This window comes from Mauremys reevesii, linkage group 2, assembly GCF_016161935.1.
Source record: "Mauremys reevesii isolate NIE-2019 linkage group 2, ASM1616193v1, whole genome shotgun sequence".
NCBI lineage: Eukaryota > Metazoa > Chordata > Testudines > Geoemydidae > Mauremys > Mauremys reevesii.
In genome coordinates this window covers 172,062,381-172,080,656 of record NC_052624.1, presented here as the reverse complement: position 1 = coordinate 172,080,656, position 18,276 = coordinate 172,062,381, and the positions used below count along the sequence as shown (strand labels likewise).

The following is an 18,276-nucleotide window of genomic DNA, read 5'->3' as shown; positions in this document are numbered from 1 at the left end:
CACAATGGATTTATGTAACACTAGGGCTTGCCTATACAGGTATTTATCTTAAAATAGCCTTCCATTAATTACTCTGGATTAAATCCATGTGTGGAGCTCTTATTCCAGAATAAGAATGGTGCCTTATTCCAAATAAACTGGATTAAAATAATTTGGAATATGGCACTCTTATTCTGGAATAAGAGCATCCACACATGGTATTAATATGGAATAGTTAATCTGCTCTAAATTCAAATCCTATTTTAATATGGATTAATTTTCATCAATTTCTATTTTCATTCAATTAATTTCATGTGTAGACAAGCCCTTAAGATGATGTCAGTGTGAAATGTTAAGGGAAAGCTATAATGATGTGTTATAATACCTAAAATAATAAATTCATCTAGACAGACATATATTATGCTAGGGTTGACCGTGATCACTAATATATTTTAAAAGAAGTTACATTCCACCTACACTAGATGCTCAGTGGTGTTTCAAATCATTATGTAACATCATTTATGAAACTCCTTTTAATATTATTCTGAACAAGGTAAGAGTTTGTGAATTGGTTGGGATGTGATGTGTATGTACTGAATTCACTTATGTATTCTGTTCCTGCTGGCAAGAAATTTTTCTCTCCTTGTTATTCTCTTCCTTGCCCAGTACATGTTCTCCTCAATTATACAAGTTATTGCCAGTTTGGCTTTCGTGATTGTTTTTTGTTTTTGCCTTTTTTTGGGGCGGGTGAGGGGTAAAGAGATTGGCCCGAGCCACAAACTTCAAATCCATACTTTCCCAAGGGATTTGTGGGTTTTTTTAGGTTTCAGTTCAGACCATTAAATAGATAAAGACAATCTGTAAATTTTGGATCTGTACCCGAAATTTACCAGAGTGTGAGAGAACTTGGATTTGAAGATTTAGTTTGGGCAGATCCTTGGGAGTTTGGGTTTTTTAAATTTAAAATGTTGTGAGCATATTTATTTTGAGAAGGAAAACACACACAACAGCCCCAAACAATTAAGTTCCATGAAACCAAGTTCAGTTGCTTGCCAATAATATACTGGTACAACTATACCCAGACACCCCTTCAAAATGTATTTGCCTTTCCTCTGCTGAGAAACACATAAGTTAGGGCTTGTCTTCACTACCGGGGAGATCGATGCAGCAGGTGTTGATTTAGCAGGTCTAGTGAAGATACACTAAATCGACGACAGAGTGGCTCTCCAGTCGACCCCAGTACTCCAGCTCCCCGAGAAGAGTAAGGGAAGTCGACTGGAGTGCGTCTCCCATCGATGCAGCACAGTGAAGACACCAGGGTAAGTCAACTTATATTGACTCCAGCTATGGAGTACCATGACTTAGGTCAACTTAACCCAGTAGTGAAGAAAAGCCTTTAGAATGGAACACAGGCTTCTTCCATACTAGGGTTAAGATCCTCTTTGCTTGAAGAGCTTGTGGCATAAAGGATACAATTGCTTTGGTAACATTTGACACGTCCATCCACAACCTGCAGTGCTTTTAATGTGCTGAAAATCACTTTTTCACTTAAAAAAGCAACAGCAAGAACAAATGGCTTCAGTGAACTGAAAACATCTCTAGGCCCCTCTGACTTTCTCCTGAAATAAACCTGTCCTGTAGCACAGTGGTAGATATGAAAGGTGCTGTCAGGTGACTTAATTGTCACTGACAAAAAATGAAAACAGCAGTGAATGCTTTTTTGCATTCTCTTGATGTTAACCCACTGACCTCAACTGATTTGAGGGTTGCTTTAAAGTTCATTGTAGAAACAAAAGACATATTTAGTTGTAGGAATCTGCTGCGTCCCAGAAGCTAACAGCAATACTTGGCCGCTTATGCGTGCTTTACATCTTCAACGTGCTGTGCAAACATTAACTAATTAATTAATCCTCTCCAGGCCTGTGAGGTATGTCAGTAATATTGTATTGAGACAGACAGTTCAATGTTAAAATGTGCCTCTATTCTGAAAAGTGACTAGAAACAGTACCATGGGTCTTTCTGTTTATATATTAAAGATTTCAGACTAAAGTGTTCTTGGTTTACAAATAAAAAGATGTTAATTTTTCCTAACTGCCAGCCCTGCCAACTCAGCCTACTCTTTGAGCGCCAAGATGGGCTCTTATTTCTCTTTTTCCAAGCATCATTACTAGTAATAAAAGTTATGCAGGTTACTTACATTTGTGCAGCCACGTTGTCTTCAGATTATGCTCTCACCATCACCTGTGCAACCCCTTTCACTTCAATGGGTGAATGAGTTGCTGGGTGCTTAGCATTTTTGAAAGTCAGGACACTTACACAAAACTTAGGGTTCTCATTTTAGAGGCTCAGGTTTGAAAATCTGGGCCAACAGTTTTATGTAAACAAAGATCTTGGGTCAGGCACATAAGGAGTGAGCATGTCACCTTTTAACTCACAATGTTTTATTCACACCTTAAGGGCAAATAATGTTGAAGTGCACTTCTGCTCCAACCAGTGACTGTAAAATTACATTGTAAGATCCATGTTTTATTGTGATTCATTGGTTTCTCTTCTCACAAGTAAAAAGATTTTTCTAATTGACAGTGCCACAAACTCTTCCTTGGATCTGGAAGACATCTGTGTTCTTTTTCTTGTTCATACATCAATCCTGGTAATCCTGCAACTGGAGTTTATTTAATAATACTGATAAAGATGCATGAGTCAGAAATAAATGCAACTCACTTTCCCATTGCTGTGTTGGCTCTGCAGTGCTAATTGGAATAAAAACTATCCCTAAATCAGCAATTTCCCTTTGAATGCATAGTATGAGGCCATCCATTGAGTGCCATTTTTAGATAGTCACTTTTCTAACCTAATTACACGTTGTTAGTTCAGCTAGTGGGGCAGCTGCAGAAATAGCCAAAGCAGGAACCTTCAGACATACAGAGAACTTTCTATAGTTTTGCCGTGACTTTCTCAGCCCTAGGCTCCAGCTCTCTCATAGACTCTTCACCTCAGCTTCAATTTACACCTGCCCCTCTTACAGTCTTTTACTCTGCTCTGTCCCCATCCTCCTCATTCCTTTCAATGTCCTCTCTCCCTTCACTTACTTTCTATTTAGCTGGTCCCATCTGTAAACTCTCTGGGGTAGATACTGTCTTCCAACAGGGGTGTACACTATTACATTTTTAGTGTCATTGCAATATCAATAATAAATCCCAAGTCCTAAATAAAATAACAACAACAAAAACAGAGAGCTGGAAAATATAAAACATATGAGAAGTGTTTTTAAAAAGAGAAGTGTTTTCAGTTTTCTAGATATAAACTGCTTCTTAAGTCTATAAAACCCACATATCTTCTGATACTGTGACTTCAAACAGAAGTAATAAATTCCATCTCAGACACTACATTTGGTTTCCAGATGTTGGCTCATTGTTCGATAGGTAATGAAAAGAGTGGGTTTCATCAGTGAAAGCTACACCATCCTGCATTGCTTGAGCTAGGCACATGCTGCTAACTCATGACAGGTTATTGACAGGAAACAGCTGTGACAGATTTGTTTCCCCAGCAGATATGGCTACAAGGTGATGATATCAAGCAGTCCCTAACACAGAGTAGCGAGGAAAACAAGAGAAGTAAAACAGAAAAAAATAAAACAACCCCAGAGTTCGGAAGTGCCAATGAGACCTGCACCAATTCTTCTTTTAGGGATTTTTTATTTGATTTTTATTTATCCAAATGTTCAGGGTACAGATTTACTCAGCATTCATTAGGATTTCATTTTCTTTTACATGAGAGCAGGTCTCATGATAAACTGAATAGTTATCAAATTCTGGCATAGCTTCTGTAAGAACTGCTGTATCCTGTGCTGAAATGCTAGTTTGTAATTTCTCCCAATGATACTACCTAATGAATCACCATCACTAGCCCTATGCATCTTCTGATAACTGTACTAGGGAAGTGGCTGTCCATGTTTCCATATGGTGACTTCATTTTCCTTACTGAGATCCCCCTTCCACATAATTGGGATCCCACTCCCATATAGTACCCTGACTCCTGTTCCCCACACTGAGGACATCTGTTGAAAGGATTACTTTTCCCGCTCTTTCCCCAGAAGGACACACACACACACTCACCCACCCACCCACCCGAGACAAGTCAGAATCAATTGGTTTAGATCTAGAGTCAGTATTCCGCAAATTAACTTTAATTCTGTTGCAAACAAGATCTAAAGTCTCCTTATAGTTATATTCAAAACAACAAAACACTCCCATTTTCTAAATAAAAAGCTAACCACGCAATTTAACATTTTACTGAGTCAAAGCACAACAATGAAGGAATAGACTCTTGCCTGTGTTTTGAAAACATCAGAATGAAGAAGTTCAATAACTCATGTCTGGAACAGGGTAAAAGTCTTAATTCACCAAGCTAGACAGCTGAGGGGAGCATACACACAAAAACAGCAAGCCAAAATCCATATGTTTTTAACCCTTTTTAAGGCTTTCCTGCAAAATGTGTTCACAAAGGGTGAATTTTAATCAGCTGTGGAAGGCTGGTACAGGGCTCTCTGCACTACTTATGGCCCCCATAGAGGCTGAAGTGTTTGTCTATGGGCTGACCCCCTACATGCCGTGGAAAAGGTCTCAATGTTCGTTCTAGATAGAGTGTTGTAAAATGCCACACAGGGGGTGGACTGGGAACAGTCCAAGAAATGAGTCTCAAATCCACAATTACATGGATCCAGTAGCTCAGGTAATGCAGATATCTGGTGTGGGCTGCTGAACAGCAATTCTGTACCTGGCTCGGAGTGAAGGGTGCACCTCCCCTCCCCGCTTGCTGCACACCACCCTGAAAGAGGCTGAATACTTAAGCTCTGCAGGTGAAGTAGGACAAAGGACATAGACTATATCAAAAAGGAATAAAATTTGCAATGTGCACAACCACCAAGTCTCATTTTGTCTCTTCAAGTGGGTTAAAATTCGGGGAAAAAGGGTAACAGATTAATTTATGCATTAACTCTAATGCTTCTTTGCTGCAATGCAGACATAACAGCCTTCTCTACTACAGTCTGTTCTAGTTAGAACTTGCTCAGCTTGAATTCACTATAGCTCAGCCACATAGTGTTCCAATATAGGAACAGCAATGTACCAAATCTTAATAATGTCTTTGCTAAATGTCACAAAACTTGCCACCCATCAAGGAACAGAGGTAATTAGTTATTGTGCCTCTAGATGTGCAGGTTTAAATTAGACTTCCAATTCCCCTGCTCAAAATAATGAAAAGCATATATATATATATATATATATATATATATATATATATATATATATATATATATATATATATATATATATATATAGTAAATGTGTTGGAACTGAGAGTAAGTTAGATCTGCCAAGAGACAGATCTATTTACACGGTCAATTTTCCTGAGGTATTCCTTTAGTGTTTATTGTATAACTCAATAAAAATGAGTAACAAGCATAACAGCACCTCAACATCATTGATGCAAATGACCCATTAAAATATGAAGCATCTTGTTAATAAAATGCAATCATCAGAATGCACTGTGAATTCCCACAAACTTGTGTACATTTAAGCTTAGTATATCTCTAATAATCATCAGCAATCCTTCACTTTCTTAAATGGCTATTATTATACCACGTCCCTTAAAACTCTTTCCTCTCACAGATATTGTGGTTGCTAAAGGAAAGCAGGAGCAGGAGCAGCCAGATTATTCCAGGTACTTACATGGGCATGTAGAGGGGAGGGGCACAAGCAGCACATTGCCCTGTCAGCTGCGACAGCCTTCACCTTGCAAGCCTGGGCGCAGGAAGGGTAATGGTGTTACGAACAGCAGTAGGGCATGGGGGAAGTGCAGAGGGTTTAGAAGGACAAATAAGGAGCTCAAATTTAGCCAGGCTCTGGGTGAATTGCTGGTGAGACATTCAGGAAGAAAGGTCAAAGAAACTGAAGCCCATTCTGCTCTTTCCTCTCTTAGTGACTTTTCTAGGACAGGTTTGTAGCTTTAGCAAGAGGAAGAACATCTCGGATTTGCACCATGGCTAGCAGGGATCAGGTGAGCACTATTACATGCTTACTTCTACACTCCTGGGACTATGGACTTGATCCAAAGCCCACTGAAGTCAATGGAAAGACTCTCATTGACTTCAGTGGGTTTTAAGCCAGACCGTGTGTGAACAGGGATGACTGATCATACTGTGTTTGCTGTGATTTTGCTATGTGGATAAATGTCCACTAGGGTCTGGGATGTGACCACAACACTCATTTGCATTTGAGTTCGAAACAAGATTTCAAACTGCAGAGAGGGCAGGACATTCAACCATTGTGCCACTTAACTCCGCTAGAATGTCAGTCAAAGTGGGTAAGAGAGTTTACAGTTGAAGAAGGGGTCGGGGAATGGATCCTGACACATGGCGTATGTGGTATTTAATCAATAAAACAGAGGCCTACAGTTCCGTGACCTTCCCTAGTCCTTTTTTAACCACATTCCACCAAGCGATGGCTCCAAAGAGCAGCTTATTAAGGCAGCTTTACTATGTATGCAGAAGAAAATTAAATTGGAAGTAACCTTGGACTAATTAAAGCCCAGTAGCTGATTGGAGTAAATGAAAATGGACACATTTGTTTTAGTGACGATACCCAGCAAAGTTGTGTGTATACTCGCAACATGTGGATCTGGGACTCTCCACTGGTATAGCCCCATCAGTAGTAGCAACAGTGCTAAAAATGCCCACACTCAGTATACTTGCTGGGTTTCACCATTGCTACCACTGCCTGAGCTACACTGGCGACGAATTACATTTCCATTTTTCTAGTATAGACATGGCCAGTGTGTTAACCAAGCCAAAAAGACAGAAAATGGTACTGACTGATTCCTCTGCCTGATCTAAGATCAGGTCTTTGCAGTACTGATCTGTGGCCTTACTAAGTAAAGTAAAAAACACTGTTGTGCCAAACAAAGTGCTACCCAGAGACAAGCAGCAGGCAAGATCTCATGCATTAGAACAGTCACATACATCAAGTTTTGTCATGGGTGCCAAATTCCAGTCATGGGTACCAGTGAGGGATAGAGCAATAGCAGTGGCCAAGCACCTTGCCCTGCACTGAGTCTCCTCATTTTCTCCTTTAACTCTACCACTGGTGGAAAAGAGATAATTTGCTGGGGTATAAAGCTATTGAATAAAGCTATTGAAAGGGGGCCCATGTGTATTCTCTCCTATTCACTAAAAAAATACATGCCATTTGGCGCATTATGGATTGTACTAAAGGAATTTTTTGTGTCAATGTAATCTGGTGAATTCCCAAGGCAAAATATTTCTTTTTTAGAAAGTGTATATTTTATATCTATATCACACACATACATAGCAGCGCTCTAACATACATGGTGGTATCCATGTGATAAACTGCATGTAGGCCCCTTTCACCACATCCCTTGCACTCAATCCAATAATCCATCTCCACCAGGACTATTTCTAACATTCCAAATCTTTAAGCAGCTTTCGAACAGCCACCATTATTTTTTTTTACAACAAACAAACCAACCAACCAACCTCAAAACACTAGCACCTGCCATAAATCTTTCCCTCTTTACCCCAAAACAGTCTCTTCTTTCCCACTGGCCTCTGGTCCAAGAGGAGCAATATTGTTTAAGTCTCATTAGAAAAAAGGTACGTAAAGTCACATGGACTAGTGTCAGGTTAAATTATTAGACCTTAGAAAGTAATCAGCCTTATCCAGTGGTTTAAGGCACTTGTTCTCCTGGTAGATCTTTGAGATATTATACCTTAAATCTCCAATGTTATTATGGAGCAGACAGCTCCATAATAATTAACTCACCTGTGTTGTGATGCCTACAAAAGACTCAATAATGGCTAGGCAGCTGGCATGCTGTGACCATGGCTCATTACCTCACCACAGTCACCATACTGTTACCTTATGCTCCTGTCTGTTATATTCATTTGTAGAGATATACTTAAACTATGAGTTCTTTGGGACATCTTCTTGTTATGTATATGTGCAGTGCTTAGCACAATGGGGCCCTAACCCTTGTTTAGGGCTTCTAGACTTTATCACTGGGGCGGGGAGGGAGGAGGCAAAAGGGGCAGGGACGTTAAAGTGCTGCAGGGTCCTTTGCCGCAGCAGCGCTTTAATGTGGGCTTGGTATGGGCTGGTGCAGGTTCTTACCAGTACGGAGTACCGGCCCGCACCAGCTCACTTTCACCCCTGCTGTTTTGAGCCCAATAACTTGTGGGTGAACTACAGCATATCTTTTAGAACTACATCTAGCCTTGAATATTCAACAGATCCTTTCTTCCAGTGGTTTAACTGTGGTTTATAATAACAGTTTGTTAAGTATCCTGAATGAAAATCACTTTCCTTTTCAATCAATCCAGTTTCACTTGCTTGATATCTGATGATTTAATCCTACAGTAACTCCTCATTTAATGTTGTCCCGCTTAAGGTTGTTTCAATGTTACGTCCCTGCTTAATTAGGGAACATGCTCGTTTAAAGTTGTGCAATGCTTCCTTATAACGTCATTTGGCTGCCTGCTTGTAAGATTCTGTGGAAGAGCAGCGACTTTACAAGGGAGCATTGCACAAGTTTCGCTTCTCCGCCTCTTTCCCCTCCCTCCCAGCGCTTCCCCCACGGCCAAACAGCTGTTTGGTGATGCTTAGGACTTTCTGGGAGGGAGCAGAGAAGTGCCACGTCTCCACTCCTCCCCCTACCTCCCAGAAAGTCCTAAGCGCCGCCAAACAGCTTAGGACTTTGGGGGCGGGGGGGGAGGGATGTGGCGTGCTCTGGAGAAGAGGTGGAGTGGGGGTGGGAAGAGGTGGGCCTGGGATGGAGCGGGAACAGGAAGAGGTGGTATGGGCTGGTACGCGTACCGGTAAGAAGCCGGTACCAGCCTATACACAGCCGCGGCAGCGCTTTAATGTTGCTGCCCCTTCCCTGTCGGCGGCCCTACTGGTAGGGACCCTACCAGCAGGGCTGCCAATGAGGGAGGCAAAAGGGGCAATGACGTTAAAGCACGGCCGCAGGGCTTTAACATCATTGCCACCCTCCCCGGGACGCTGACAGGAGCGGGCAAAAGGGGCAGCTGCCCCAGGGCCGGCAATTTAAAAGGGGCTAGGGCTCCTGACCACCGCCCCGGACCCTTTTAAATCACTGACAAGGGCCAGGCAGCGTGGATGAGCTGGCTGGTGGAGGCTGACTCCTCCAGTCCTGCCCCTTCCGGGGGCCAGAGCCGGCCCTTATACTGGTAAGAATTTAATATTACTTTCACCCCTGTCCCCGCCCCATAATTCTCTTTTGGAGGGACGGGATGAATAGGCCAAAGGGGCTAGGAAACCCATAACTTTTTGGGCCCTCTTTATACACTGAAAAAAAACAAAAATGAGCTCAAACATGTGTTTGAAATAACATGTGTGTGCTTGCTAGGGAGTCTCTTACAACTGTTTCCAGGTGCCATTCAGAATCTGGCCCTATCTAGATAATGGGTGCAAAATAAGACATTAGTATTTATCTTATCACAGCAAGATCTGTTCACCATGAGACACACTGCAATTAAAGGAAAATGCTGAATTGTAATGTGACAGGCCGCGCTTTGGGTTGCACCACTGCCTGCCCATGCATACTCAAACAAGGATCACAATGCACATGTACACCATGTCTTTTATCTGACAATTTAAGGAGTAATACAGTAGAAAAACAAAAAGTAAGGATTTTTTAAAAAGAATAACTATGACTACCTTGCTTTAATAAAGCATTAATCTATTGGCAGGGTACTTTTTTTTAATTCAGGTCAAACATGAATAATATAAACCAGTTTAACTGAAGTACTCTTTATACCAAGGCAAAGAGCAGAGCAGATCACATGGGTCATTTTAAAAGTTACTTCATCTCTCCTGGTGGGAGCATTTTAAAAGTTTCCCTATAGAAAGCCAAGACATGGAAAAATCAAAAAGGAATACAATTTTCAGTAAGGAGATCAGCTTTCCATTCTAACTTGTTTCATTATTAGGAATGAAACAGCTAAGTGACCAAGTATTTGTCATAAGTATCATTCTGCGGGCTAGACATTTTTCCTATGACTACACCTTCCCCAAATTTTACTAAGCCATGTGACCAATACAGGATTAGCTCTTTCCCATCCCAACTAGGTGTGAAGGTAATGTGAGCTGCTAATAACAGTGCATTCTGACCAGTATCATCATCTACTTCTAGCAGTGCTAAAGTAGGACCTACTGTAACACGATATTCATTTATAAATTAGATTACACAGTGTTCATGTTGCAGAAGATCAGGGGTTCTCAAACTTTATTTTGCTGGGACCCCCCCTATGAAAATATTTCAGGCTGGGATGACCCCCTCAAAAAAAGTGATGATCTCCAATCCCCCCAATGTCACCCTTACTTCTGGCAGCAACACTGCCTTCAGAGCTGGGCGCCGGCCATCAGCCACGCTCTCGTGGGCCCCCTACAATAGTCTTGTAACCCCCATTTGGGTCAGAACCCCCAGTTTGAGAAACTCTGCTGGGGGCGAAAGAGATACAGTGAATCAGTGCAGCTGCCCTTGCAGACCCTTGGGGTGGGAAGTAGGGGGCATGCCATGTACACACATACATAACTGTCTGTACAGGGCCGGCTCTAGGCATGTGTTTGCGGCGGCACTTTTGAAGGGGCGGCACTCCAGCGTTTTTTTTTTTCTTTTGGTTCGGCAGCGGCACTCAGGCTTTTTTTTTTCCCCTTGCTTGGGGCGGCAAAAAACCTAGAGCCGGCCCTGTGTCTGTAGGAGTTAATTTGACCTATTATCTTTCACTAACAAACCATAAATGTATCCTAGCATCCAACTGTCCACAATTCCTCCAAAAGAGGGAATCTGGAATAGAATCTATAAGGGATAGGGCAGATTCATCATAAACTTTGGTACTGAGTAAATTTAAGATTAACACAAATTGAAATTTCATTAGTAGGGTATACAACTTCGTACCCTCTTTTCACATGCAATCTTCTAATTATTCTAACTCCCGCCCCCAAATGCCTACACTAGACTTTCTAATATGGCACAATGTAATCAGTACTGCAAAATGTAGGTCAATGCAAAAACACAGTCAACATGCATACATAGTGTCTGAAACAGAACATGGCATGGAATAAACTAACCTGCTTCACAACATACATGATGAAAAGTATATTAAAAAACCTATACAAATCATTTCCTTACCTAGTAACGCTTTGTTTATCAATCTATTGGTCTAAAACCTTAAAAAGGGTTTATTTTCTGGAAACCTACTGTGTTCTCCCATAGTGAATTACTTTAGCTTATATCAGTACAAGCTATTTTGCAAATGCAAAGGATAAATGAATCCCCAAAGCACTGCAAAACTTCCGCAGTAAAAATGTAAATGGATTATCCCTACATTAATATCTCACTAAACAGCAACACTTTAGAAGCAATCATTCATCTATTGCTCACAACATAAAAGCCACATGATATTTTTCCATAAATCATCTGGCCGTTATAAGATTAGTGTAGAAAGGGGCTGGGTCTATGCAGGGTTTTCCTACAAGGAAATAAAATATTTAGATAATCTTGCAAGTGGGTTTTCAGATGCCACATTTTCTCTGCCACACACTAAGGCACTAATTTTCAAAAAGCTAAGGTTGATGGTCAGGGTGAAAAATATGACATTTGCTCATGTCATTAGCCACTTACACGTGCACAAACTGATTTTCATACACAAATTTGCGTGCACACAGATCTTTGTCTCCACTATGAAATTTTGGTCCCATTTCTGTCCTACCATTTGCAATCCTTGATCATTTTATCCATATGCTAATCATAATGCTGGGTAAAGCACTGAGGCATCAAGCTGCCTGGAGAGAAGTCACAGCAGTTTTATTAATTACACCAGCACGCAGCCCAGTCTGTGTGTGCTCAGGGTTTTTCAAATATCAGCATCATTACTCCTATGCTACCATCACAGGTCTGGATCCTCATTTGTGATTGAGTTCTCAGCACAGCTCAGTAGAAGGGCATGAGGACAAAAGCAGATTTGAGCTACTTTTGCATTTCCCAACCCTGGGCTGGCCATGTAATGGTCTGGTCCCCTAAGTTAGAGCAGTCTGCAGGCTGCTCTAATGTACACCCGCTGCCATTAGGTCTAAGTGGCAATTACAGCAGCTAAGAAGCCCAAGCTATGATCCTTTTCTCCTGGTTAGACCCCAAACACTGGCTGCAGGAAATGGGGTGTATCACAGGAGTCATTAGGGTGGTTCTATGCTACCAGAGGATCCCACTACCCTGGGGTGATCTTCCCAGGCCTTTACAATGACAGCAAGTTTAAAAGTGGCCCTAATGCAGTGGGTAATCTGGCTGATTATACCTATCCTTACTGGAGCAGCTAAGTTACCTCTTAGGTTTCCAATCTCTCCAGCCAAGATTGGAGTTTGTTTATGGTCAGAAAAGTGACTAAGTTCAAATAGCACCTACTTACTCAACATAACTGCTAGTCATATCTGTTTACTTGTCCAAGAAAGCCACATTTTATACGTGTTAACACAGCAGAACCCTATGAAACATTGCAGTTAGGCAAAAGTGAGGTGGCTTTTACTCCTTCATACATCATTCACAAAATTGTCTGCTAAATTCTGATTACAGAATATTAATATTAATTGATATTAATAGATCACAGGTTGACTCTGCAGTGCTGGGAGTTAGAAATACACTTTTCTTTTGATATGTAAACTGAGCAACTTTAATATGCAAATAACTAAAAGAGAACTCTACAATATCATTTTTAGAGTCTCTTTTCTAAGTTTAATTGGACAACTACAGCAATTCTCCTTACACTGTATGATCTTTCATAAGAAGTTTAAACACAGAAACCACAAAAGCTTCAAGGGAGAAATCATGTCTGGAAGTTTCTTCTCCTTGGGAACTCCTCCATTTTAGGAGCAGATCCCCTCTGACCTTAAAGTCTATGAGATCTGATAGTCAAATTGCTGTAGACATTTACTGGATTAGATTATGTCGATACTGTCTAATTGACCCTGTTCCAAAACCCAGCCATTTTACCACCAGATTCTGATGCTCTTAAAGGCTGAATAGAAAGAGGGCTACCTCTACTCTGCCTGATGCAACATGGCTCTGTTTAAGATGCCTTAAGGGAGTAGCAACTTAAACAAAGCCTGCTGTTCAAGTCATGACTTACCATACAAAAAAAGAAAGGAGAAAAAGAATTAGCAATTGTTAGATTAGCAAAACAGAAAAAGAATACATGTATAGTTATCCCAGGTGATATTTAGCTGACACTCTCTACAAATTAAATAAAATAAAAGTTTGCATCTGAATCAAGAATGTATCAGTTGTGTAGCGGTGGATTAATCAGTTTGCAATACACAGTACTGTGCCATCCTTGAACGATGGGCAAATTACTTGAAACACTGCTATGGTTTTGAGAGATTTTGTTCCATTCTAAGATGCACCACTAAAACTACCCCATTCATATTTCGGCATTTTGGACTAGAGTTCTGCAGTTTTCAATAAAATGTCCATGCAATTACATGTGGGAAAATCCCCTCCAGGTCTGTGTGGCTGCACTGGTGAGGGAAGAGGATGGTGGGAAGGAAGATGCTCCCCTCCAGTATAACTACAGCAGCATCGAGGCCCAATTGCGTTGATTTGATAGCCACAAGAGGACAATGATATGCTAGCTATGGAGTGTGGTCAGCCTCACAGAGTGTATGCTGTTGTGTGTTATTTATTAGGAGTGTTCTTTCTAAAGTTGGAGCTGTGTGTACCTCACCACACATTATCCTAACCCAGCCTAGTAATTCCACCGTGTGCTATCATCATGGCTCTGCTAAGCACAGCACTGGCAGCACACTTTTCCTCCCCACTCATTCCAGCATAGATCTAGTAAGTAAAGGCAGGGTTTAGGCCTAAACTGGATCTCAAGAGAACTAAGATTCAGCAATATACTTTAGAATTCTAACATTAGCGACATGTCAGGCAGTTTGGATAAAAATTTAAAAAAACAAACAAACAAACAAAAAAAAACCCAGACCTGGACCTCCACCCTGAGCTCTTACAGAACCTTCCCCGAGAATCTGAGAAAGTTCAGCTTGGACCAGGAATATCATATAACAGCGAGAAAAGCTATGCCCATGGACTTACTAGATCAAGCAGACAAAGTACCAGAAATCTCTTAAGGCTTTTCCATAAGGAGAAGGTAAGAACTCAACTCCCCTGGCTCTCAGGCCTGTGAGCTCTAACCGGAGACTACCTCACTGGTACTGGACCTATTAACAGATCTCCCTCTCTCCATCCTTCATGATAAACATATTTACAAGGTGTACGTGGTTGTCATGCTAAGGCAGCTGGAGTTATGTGTCTGTGAGGAGGGTAAAAGGCAATGGAATTGCTAGGAAGGAGAGAGCCAAAGGACTGTGGGTATATGTCTTAAAAAAAAAAAAAAGGAAATGAGAGCCCAGATTGCAGCTGTGGTTCATTTTAAAGATTTGGTTTGTGTAAGATGGCTTGCCCCTCAAGGGCTACCGTCCTGGGGCGAGCCAACACTGATTATTAAGGCGGCACACCTGAACAGGGATCACATGGTTCCCCTATAAAGAGCAGGAACTGGAGGAGTGGGACAAAGGAACGTTCAGTGAGATCAGAGGCTGCTAGGAGTGAATTGCCTCCAGCAGAGAGTTCTGGTCCTTGGGATTGAGACTACAGGCAGAAAAGGCCTCAGAGGACCCCTAATAAGAGGGTAAATACATGAACTTGAAGAAACTTGAAACAAAGCAGACTTCAGGGGTGTAAGATGGAAAAGACTCCAGCCAGGCAGAGCCTGGCAGTGGTCTGCCAAAGAGGGAAAAGCCTCAGGCAGGAAAAGGCCTACAAGTGGGAAGAGACACTTTAGTTTGTGTTGACTTTTATTGGACTTTAATTTAGGACTTGCACTTTTATTCTGAGTTTATTTTATGTTAATAAACCCAGACCCCAAGGAAGGGTATTTTTGACCAGAAAAAGCCTATGGGTGAAGTTTGCAGAGTAGTCCAAGTGGGGAAACGAAGGCAAGGGGCAGTTGCAAGACAATCTTAAGGTCACTAGAGGGCGCCTGGGAGGAGGCCACTCTGACAGTTTGGAAAAAAAAATCAGTTCACCCATTTTTACTTAAATGTCTTTAATTCTTGCAAGGGAAACATGGAATCCTGAATTGAGGTCCGAAGCGGATAAGTAGATGAGGTTCTTAGAACTAGGATTGGAGATGGGTTCAAACCACAAAATTTGAGTACGATTTGGGACACCAACATTCTAAAAATTCTGATCCAGACTTCAAACAACCCAACATTAATGGGTGTTTGGATCAGGCCCATCTCTAGAACTGACAATTTTGTACATTATGTTTTCCACATGCAAACAGCAAAACAAATACAGTGCGTTTGATTCTTTTTTCTTACTTTTACACAAGTATATGTCCATTGACTTCAACGGAGATACTCCGGTTTACAACAATAAATGAGAGGAGAATCAAGCCCTGTCAATCTATATGAATGTTATATCATATGAGAGAGGGAGAGGGAGCACAGTGTGCGTTACTCATTCTTTAAGAGCCATCACAACAGAACTCCCTTACAATTATAGGCGCAGTACAAAGAAAGAAGAGCCTGTCTCCCCTTACATTTACATCACTACATACACAGTTATCTTAAAATGTAGTTATAGATGAGTGTGAGCTCACACATTTACACAAATGCATGCAAATAAGTGGGTGCAGAGTGGGTACACAAAAACACACATGGCTTATTTTTATTTATATTTAATGCTTCTCAATACACTATTAGCAGCAGAGAGCTTCCTTTAAAGATAAGCAACATTGTTTTTCTCTTAGCACAGACTACTTTGTCATCTTACAGGTAAACAGATGTGTTCTGTGGTCCATTAGAGGCAGATCAGTATTTTGTTTTTTCATGTGGATTTTCTATATTTTGGTGTTACAATTTAGACAATATTTGACCTAGGGCAAATGTGTCGATATTAACTGGAGGAAACCACAGCTGTCCCAGAAGAAGTGATGTTACAATGTCAGTGTCCAAAGACACAATCATCTAGGCCAGCTGGGATATATAATTTTTAATAGGATCTTTGGGTTAATAAGATCTTCCCTTGTTAATGAAGAATAAAGGCAGGGGCTAAATCACATTAAGTGCTTCTAAAGAATTTAACAGACAATTTAGCAAAATGAGATTTTCACAATCAGAAATATAGCTCCAATCAGAAAAATTTTACATGCTCTACTATAAAATTATACATAAATCATCTAATGCATGCTAATAAGACTTATACTGTAGAGTATGTTCTACCAAAGATGACTTTGTAAGTGTCATTATATTACTTACTATATGTTGGGGTTCCCCCAAGATCTCTTCCACTTGGTTCCCCAAGAATTCAGTCTAAATCTAATCTTGTCACCCGGGTTCCTTTATCTGGCATGTAGCAAAGTTATGTTGAGTTGATCAGATTCAGGAGTCGGGGGAGGATATAGGGCGTACTACACATCCAAAGTTACACAGAAGACCTCTTCTTTTAAGTACATTTACACATTACCTTGCATTTGCTATACATTGCATTTCACATTTTGGAATTGGCTTGGTCACTTTGTAGGAACCAACCCCTGCCACTGCATGCTCAGTCCATGCACTGTCCATGTAGAATTTACTCTTTACCTCATCTTACATTCCAGGCTTATTTTATCCATTGTTATCTTGTCCACTGTAAATGGTTCCCTGGGTGTTCCCCCTTATTTTAGCTAGTACAGACATTCTTGTTTTCAGCCTGCTGATCCATTTACTTCCCAATCCTCCCAAGAAATGAGGCCTCACCCATGTCCAGTTACTCATGTCAAGCCAGGCCTACACTATATTCCCTAGAATCGTTGTATTAAAAGTATTAACACAGATCCCTGAGATTAGGACAAAATACTGGAGAGTGGAACTACTCAAATGAGTTATGTTACCCACATATAGAACTTCATCAAAATTGGACACACAGACTCCAATCCTGCAATAATTTATACATGTGTTGAACTTTAAACTAGTAAGTAATCCTGGGGACTACTCCTGTGATTAAAATGAAGAGTGTGCATAACTCTTTGCAGAAGCAGAGTGTGCATTTACACAGTGTGGGCTTTATTTTCTCTGTTATAGCAGTATATAGAGGGAGTAACTCCACTGAAGTTGCACAGTTTTCCATTTGAGCTTTGACCCCTTCATATTTTGTTGTGAATGAAGATAGGTGATTAGAAAGGAAATTTATGTAAAAACACAGATTCAAAAAAGTACATCAACAATGAACTAATATTGGGGGGAAACTGAATATCCTGAAGACAGATGCCACCGAAAAAGCCCGTAGGTATACAAAGCAAATGTTTTATGAAAAAGGAAATAAATGTGATAAGCTCTTGGCTCCAAAACTTAAAGGGATCCAAGAGCAACATATTATTCCACCAATTAAAGACAATTGGCAAAAGATAGTTACACACCCTAATTAAATATGTTTTACCTCTGCTGCTGCTTATAAAAAAGATATTCCAAATTCTGAAGTTATTCAAAAATATCTGGAAGTAGTAGGCTTACTGAAGATAAACAAAATTGATTAAGAAATGTTAGATAAAGAAATAACAGAAGAAGTCATCTTAGAGACAGTAGCGAGTATGAAAAGTTGTAAAGCTCCAGGAACTGATGGCTTTCCAGCTGAATTTTACAAAGTATTTAAGGAGATATTAATGGGTCCCTTGAGTGTACCTTCAATGGTATTCTGTTAGGGTAGGAACTTCCACAAGCTATGATAGAAATTATTATTGTTGTTCTCCCTAAAGTTGGAAAAGACCGTACCTTTATACAGCTCTTCTAGGCGCCTATCACTGTTGAATCATGACAAAGATGTTAGTAAACAATACTACTAGATGATTCAGTGCACACTCTCAGTTCATATACACCCAGATCAAACTGGATTAATTAAGGACACTATTCAAAGAGTACTTGGAATCATCCATAATGCCTTATAAAAAAAAAGATAAATTTCTTTTATCATCACTTTACTTAGAGAAAACTTCTGATAAACTAGAGTAGAACTTTCTTCTTCAAATCCCATCCCACATGGACATTGGCCCCCAGTTCCTTAAATGGATACCAGCTCTTTATACCAGCCCAAAATGAACAGTGCAACTTAATGGGGTTGAATCTCCCATGTTTGAATTACACAGAGGGATGAAGGAGGCATTTCCAT

The 18,276-nt window shown here is 40.6% G+C and overlaps 1 protein-coding gene across 2 annotated transcripts in view; it reads right to left on the bottom strand.

The window, feature by feature from the left end:
• FARS2 (phenylalanyl-tRNA synthetase 2, mitochondrial) overlaps window positions 1–18,276 on the bottom strand; it is a 324,031-nt gene that overhangs the window by 47,820 nt on the left and 257,935 nt on the right. The window lies entirely within an intron of this gene.